We start from the raw sequence: 6,943 nt of genomic DNA, 5'->3' as shown, positions 1-6,943 counted from the left end.
TGACATCAAAGACAAATATAATAAGTAGTTAATTTTAAGAAGCAATCCATTCGGTTTATTAACTTTTCTGTCCCCATAATCATAATTAATGACTTTAATGGGACAGTGATTGCTTATATCAATGCCTGATTTACTGCCTTATCTTAAAAATAAAAAAAATTGAATGAAATATAAAAGGAAGTATGTGATTGGTTAAACAGCTATTATTATGTGACTATTACAGACTTATTAATTTCTTGGCATTTAACTTTCTCTACTTACTGAGTCTCACTCCATCATTATTGCTCCATGATCTTGTACCTTTACTAGCTAAAGTTTCACTTTCTGTTATTTCATTCAAAACTACCTTTAATTAGTAATCCTTTCCTTTAACAATGTTCCTATACTACACAGGGCTTTTTTTTCTACTCAAATATCTATACAGATTCAGTGGTAGCTGGGTCCTGAAAAAGAAGCCAGCTTGGGTATCAGTTCCTTCCTGCCAACAATAACAATTGATTTTCTTCTTCCTAAATTGAAATCAGTGAGGAGAGGAGCTCTAAATGACAATCTATGTCCACTCCACTAACCATGTCATAGTTAATTAAATTAAATATGCTACATTTCCTTCTTTTAATCAACTCTCTAAGGGATGACTTAGAAAAAGGATTTAATTATGCTTTAAATGCACCTGAGAGTGCTCAGACTTTGTAGTGAAACAAGATTCCTGTTGGGAATTATTTATTAAGTGATTACTATATGCGACTCTGTGGAGCTCTTAGATGAATTAGAAGACTTTTTATTCTATGTGAGAACTGTGGATTACACATGTAACTAAGAGCTGGACTGCATGCCTGTTTAGCTACTTCAGGCACCATTATGAAGTGTTCAGGAACAATCTCAAAGTTTTAGTAAGGCATTGTACTAAAGAACAGCTGTTTTACCAGTCTTATCACAAGTAGATATGAGTTAAAAATCATTTGTAAATTTTTACTCCCACTAGTACACAGGAGGCTAATGTATATTCCACTTATTCAGCAAGTTTTCATCATTTGGCATCTATAAACTGGACTGGTGACTAAATTCTTTGATATTTTTTTCATATAGACTCCAAAATCTTCAAGGGCTAAGATCTTTTGTACTTTGTATGCCTCATACCACAGTACCTTGCCGAATAAATATTTTAATCCGTGGGAAAATTGGTACCAAATTAAAATATTCAAAGGTATCGTCTTTCTTTAAAGGAGAATCACAGGAGTCTTCTATAACTGTAGCATAAATTGTCTAACACAAAAAGCATGAGTTCAGTTACCCTTTATCAAATCATGCCTTTATTCATTATCAGATAAATTATTTATTTATTTCATTATTTATTGCCTATCTCTTCAATCTAAAATATAAGATGCCTGTTTAAGGGATCTTATCTTTTTCACTATTTTATTCTCAGCATGCAGGACAGTGTCTGTCACATAAAAGGCACCCAATAAATATTTTTTCAAAGATAAGAGAATGAATGTTGGATGGAAGACAATGCCTACTTTAAATTTTGATAGGGACTGGAAAAACTGGCCTCTAGAAAGATTGTTTTGATTTACACCCCTGCCAACTGTGTATTGATAGTGCTCTATGCCTTACACACTATCCCAGTTTTGTCCATATGAATCGTGAAAAAATCTCCATCTTTTAACTTGCTTTTCCCTGATTACTGAAGTGGAGCAACGTTTCATATGTTTTGTAAATATTTACATTTATTCTTTATTATCTTTTCCTAATCTTTACCCATTTCCCTATTGTTTGTCTCATTTTGTTGCCTTTATTTTATTAATTTGTATGAGCTCTTTCTAGACTGCTTGTCTGTTGTGTATGTTTCAAGCGTTCTCTTTCAATTTGTCTTTTTTCTTATATTTTGAATCTCTAAGTCTTTTTTGAAGTAAAGTATTGTGGTGAAGGGCACATACTGTGGAGCTGGACTGCTGGGTTCCAACACCAGCTTTGCCTCTCACTATTCTGTGACCCTGAGTAAGTTACTGAACCATGTCTAAATTGTTTCATCTGCAAAACTAGGATAACTACAGAGCTTGAACTTATAGGATTGTGAAGATTCAGTGGGTTGATATTTGTCATATGCTTAGAACAGTGTTGGCCCATAGTAAATCCTATAAAAGTGATTGTTACATATGGACCTGGAATTTGAAGTCTTGGGAGAATTTCTCCAACTCCCAAGTTTATAAAATATTCTTCTGTATTTTATTCTGGTAATTTCACAGTTTCATTCTTTATGTTTAGATTTTTAATCCATGTGGAATTAATTTGCTTAAGCTGTGAGATAGACATACTAACTTTTTTTAACTCAAATGTTTCAAATCTGTTATTGAATACACCATTCTTTCTCTGTTGACTTGAAATGCTTTAACATGGTTCTGTATCTGGACTCTATTCTACTTCACTGTTTTATTATTATTATACCAATAACATTTTAATTACTGCAACTTTTTAGTAAGTGATCTGGTAAGTCAAGTCCCTTTTTTATTCTTATTTTTTGGAATTTTCCTGTCTGCACATGAAAGTTGATTCTTCTGGCTACATTTAGAATGACTGCCAAATCCACATCCCACAAAATCTCACTGCTATTTTGATTGATATGGCATTAAATTTATAGATGATTTGGGGGGAATTAGCATCTTTCTACTAATGGTTTTTCCAACCAGGACATCATGTATTTCTTCATTTATTCTGGACCACTTAACTATTCTTTAAGTTGTGTTTAGAATTATTATCTTTCAACACAGTAGCTTTCATTTCATACAACTACCTTTCTGTCCCAACAGCACTTCAGATATGTAGCAATAAAGATTTAATTATTTTCCAGTCATGACTGCTAAACAAGGGTTAAATTTGGATAAAAATGTTTTCTGAACCTAAAAGAAATGCCTGATATAAATCTTTGAAGGACTGAAGAGTAAGTTTAAATGTGATTATAAAACTGAGGGGTGTTGAGGGATGGCAGAAAGCTGATGAACAAACACTGGCTTTGAACCTTAAAGATCTCAGAAATGTTCTCGTAGTACGTATTCCTTTTTTTTTTCCCTACAGTGTGAGTGAAATATACCTCTTTATTTCCTCTTTAAAAAATTTATTTATTTAATTTATTTGGCTGCTTCGGGTCTTAGTTGCGTCAGGTAGGCTCTTCATTGCAGTGTGTGGACTTCTCTCTAGTTGTGGTGCATGGGCTCTACAGCACGCAGGCTCAGTAGTTGTGGCATGTGGGCTTAGTTGCCCCATGGCATGTGGGATCTCAGTCCCCCAACCAGGGATCGAACCTGAGTGCCCTGCATTGGAAGGTGGATTCTTAACCACTGGACTGCCAGGGAAGTCCCCATATTCCTTTTGTTTGCATGGAAAAGAGGAAGGAGTTCAGCATCATTAGTCATTAGGGAAATGAAAATCAAAACCACACCTGTTTAGTATGACTATGATCAAAAAGATAATAACAAGTGTTGGTGAGAATGTGGAGAAATTAGAACCCTCATACAGGGACTTCCCTTGTGGTCCAGTGATAAAGAACCCGCCTTCCAATGCAGAGCACACAGGTTCTATCCCTGGTTGGGGAGCTAAGATCCCACATGCCACAGGGCAGCTAAGCCCCCGCGCCACAAGTACTGAGCCCCCGCCTCAACGAGAGAGCCCACGTGCAGCAAACTACAGAGCCCATGCACCCTGGAGCCCGTGCACCACAACTAGAGAGAGAAAAGCCACACGCCAGAACTGGAGAGAAGCCTGCACGCTGCAACGGAAGATCCCCCATGCAGCAACGAAAACCTGAAGCAGCCAAAAAAAAAGAACCCTCATACACTGCTGGTTAGAATGTAAAATGGTACAACTGCTTGGAAAACAGTCTGACAATTCCTCAAAAAATTAATCATAAAGTTACTCTATGACCCGACAATTCCATTCCTAAGTATATATACAAGAGAAATGAAACATATTTACAGAAAAAGTTGTATACCAATGTTCAGAGCAGTAATATTAATAATAGCAAAAACGTAGAAGAAACTAATGTTTATTAACTAATGAATAGATAAATAAAATATGATACAATGGAATGTTATTTGGTACTAAAATTAAATAATTATTAGTATATGCTCCAACATGAATGAACCTGGAAAAACGTATGCTAAGTTTAAAAAGCCAGTTATGAAGTATCACATATTTTATGATACCATTTATATGCAATGTCGAGAGTAGACGTTGTATAAGAGACAGAAGGAAGAAGATTAGTAACTGCCTAGGGCTGGCGGGGGCGCTTGGGAGAGGGATAGTGAGAGACTGCTAATAGGTACAGGATTTCATTTGGAGGCGGAGGCAAAATGTTCTAAAATTAGACTGTGGTGAGGGCTGTACATCCCCATCATTATACAAAAAGAAATTGAATTGCATTTTAATAAGGAGTGAACTGTATGGTTTGTGAATTATATTTTAATTTAGCTATTTAAAAGAAAACATAAGGGTTTCTTTTGTTGGACACAAGGAAAAGTGGTTTATATACCTTTTGCAAGGTATATTATTATTTGGAATGGCTAAAATTATGTTTATCTCTATTCTGTAAAGTATCTTACTTTTGCTTAGTTTCTAAATAACTTTTGATAATATTCTAAAAGGAAATGATGACAGTTTTGACTCTGTTTAATATTTGCAATGATATCTCTATTTTGATTAGCCAAGGTTGTGTGCAACATTAACTTTGCAGATTTAAAAATGTTCATTAATAAATAAATTGTCTCAAAATAAAAGTCTTAGCCAGTTTACAAAATATTTTTATGCTTCAGAAATGAATTTTCTGGTTTCAAAGTGCATCTAGCTAAAAGGCTATGATTCAACTCCTTCACAATAGAGTAATTGTAAAGCCCAGAAAAATGTAAAATTCACAAAAATAAATTCTGAGACTGATGATCAACATATTTCCAGAATCTTACAGCTTTCCTCCTACTCCACTTATCCCTCCCTGCCATGGCCAAATGCACAAAAATGGACACAAAATAAATTTGTGGGGCTGAAAGAAGATTTTCCAACTCTCCCTCCATGTTTTTCTTCTTTTTTTTGACTTTCAACTCAAAAATGGAATGACTATGTAAAAAAGTGCTGTGACGTGTTTTAAACCTCTTGGGCACTGCTTTTTTTTTTTTTTTTTGCGGTACGCGGGCCTCTCACTGTTGTGGCCTCTCCCGTTGTGGAGCACAGGCTCCGGACGCGCAGGCTCAGCGGCCATGGCTCACAGGCCCAGCTGCTCCGCGGCATGTGGGATCTTCCCGGACCGGGGCACGAACCCGTGTCCCCTGCATCGGCAGGCGGACTCTCAACCACTGCGCCACCAGGGAAGCCCATTGGACACTGCTTTTTGAAGCAGAGTGCTACAAATCTTCTTCAGTATTTCTAACATACACATTTAAAGGTTTCAACTACAGGGGAAACAATAATTAAAATGGCCAAAGAGAAGAAAAAGGAAAGGATAGTAGAATCACATTGTGTTCATGGAGGTATTTTGTCGCTATAAGTTAAGCAATGATATTGAAACAAACATGGGAAGATATCAAGTAGAAAGAAACTTTGAGTGTTATAGCTTCACTATATATTTAAGCATGACACCATATCAGGAATTAGAGGTTGAAAAACGTTTGAAAAAGGTTCAAAAAACCTCCACAAGATGTATGTTTGTTATATGCTGGTAATTTGGTTAAGAAGTATCCATAACATTTAAGTTTTTTTATTTGTGGATTAGAAAGCATTTATAATTCCTAGCTAAGTTTGATTGGACCAACATTAATCTTCGTGCTCTACAAGTTAACAGACAACAAATCTTGATAGATTTGACGTAGTTGAAAGACGAAGAACCCACAGTTAAGGCGGGCTTTGTGAAAACACTGTAAGACAATTGAAATAGAATGTTACCCTAAACATTCAGAAGAAAAGCACTATGAGGATAAGAAGAATAAAACATACAAACATCTTGATATCTTAAATGAGATAGAACCTGAGGAACACTGTACGTACTATTAAGAAGGCATCCCTGCATTAGATGAGACACTGAAATAAATACGTGTTTGAATCTTTTTCAATTCTCAGATCACATGATTCTATGAATGGTATGTGCCTTTACAATATGTGGTTAACAATTCTGGTTGAGCAGATTTATTTTATTTAAATTTTATAGTTAGTCATTAATGACAAAGTTTATGTAAAAGGGCATTTCACTTGTTCATGCTTTTAGGAAAAAAATATTTTGCTATCAATATACACATGTGGGTCACTCGCCTGCGTTTCATGTATTATCGCTATGTTAAGTGATTCAAATGCCAATGCTAACTTCTTTATAGTTTCTATATTTAAACACACAATTTCAATGTATGTATTTTTAATATATTTACTTTCGTATTTCCAAAGTTCTATTAGGTCCCTCATAGTCTGAAAGAAAAGATAATGGAATTGTTTCATGCTTACTTTCTTTTCCAGTCCAAATTAGCAGGGATAAGGATTAAACTACAGGTGTTGATTCTCATGGTTTATTTATTTAAATTATTTTAAGATCTTATTTTATGATTTGCCAATGAACAAAAGGTAAAAAATAATAGGCACTTACTGATCGTTGTTGGTTCTCAAGAGACAGTTTGCACTGCCAATGCCGTGCAAAATCTGTGCTTACAAAATTATAATTTCATGATACTTTATAATTTACTAGTTTTGGCAAATTTCCTCCTTAATAGTGAAGTTGAGCCAACACTTGGTAGCATTATTCTTTTATAAAACGAAATAGGAGAGTTAGGAAAATGCACATTATTAAACCATACAAAATCAGATGTTGTAGATATGCTTTGCCTGAAATGAATAAATAAAACATAGAACAAAAAATGTTCAGTTTTTAACCTTCATGGAGAAAGCATAAGAAAGATATATTCTAGTACTTATTTTT

The sequence above is a fragment of the Delphinapterus leucas genome, chromosome 17, assembly GCF_059928025.1.
Source record: "Delphinapterus leucas isolate spDelLeu-1000000601 "Yukka" chromosome 17, BTC_Dleu_Yukka2, whole genome shotgun sequence".
NCBI classification, from domain to species: domain Eukaryota; kingdom Metazoa; phylum Chordata; class Mammalia; order Artiodactyla; family Monodontidae; genus Delphinapterus; species Delphinapterus leucas.
Note: the sequence above shows the minus strand (reverse complement) of the source record.